Below are 743 nucleotides of genomic sequence, written 5' to 3' on the forward strand. Positions count from 1 at the left end.
CATAGTGCATTCACCGTGCAAAGGATATCAGTCAAGGGAAGCAAGTGGGATATCTGATTATCACTAGTATACATTATCACCTGTAGATGTAACACCCATTAACATTGGCATCTGGGGAGGATGGAAGTACTAGTAGCCATGGGATCCTTTCTTCTAGTTAGGGGAAAGTGAAAAGAGGAAAATTGTAGGGATGTGAATCGTTTTTAACGATTTAAAATATCGTCCGATTTTTTTAAATCGTCATTAATCGTTAAAGAGTTCGATACAATAGAAATTGCACTGATTTATCGTGAAAAAATCGTTAATCGGGTTAGTGCACACTAACGGGAGTTAGGACACAACCTAAAAACCCACCTCGACCCTTTAAAACCGCTCCCTTAGCCTCCACCACCCTCCCAACCCCCCCCAAAACATTTTAAAATTACCTGGTGGTCCAGCGGGGGTCCCGGGAACATTCTCTCGTGCTCAGTCTGTAGGCCGATAAACAAAAAACCCACCCCAACCCTTTAAAACCGCTCCCTTAGCCTCCACCACCCTCCCGACCCCCCCCCCCCAAAACGTTTTAAAATTACCTGGTGGTCCAGTGGGCCCAGGGAGCGATCTCCTGCTCTCGGGCCGTCGGCTGCCACTAATAAAAATGGCGCTGATGGCCCTTACCATGTGACAGGGTAACCATGCCATTGGCTGGCCCCTGTCACATGGTAGGAGCACTGGACAGCCGGCGCCATTTTTAAAGATGGCGC

The sequence above is a fragment of the Rhinatrema bivittatum genome, unplaced genomic scaffold (genome assembly GCF_901001135.1).
Source record: "Rhinatrema bivittatum unplaced genomic scaffold, aRhiBiv1.1, whole genome shotgun sequence".
NCBI classification, from domain to species: domain Eukaryota; kingdom Metazoa; phylum Chordata; class Amphibia; order Gymnophiona; family Rhinatrematidae; genus Rhinatrema; species Rhinatrema bivittatum.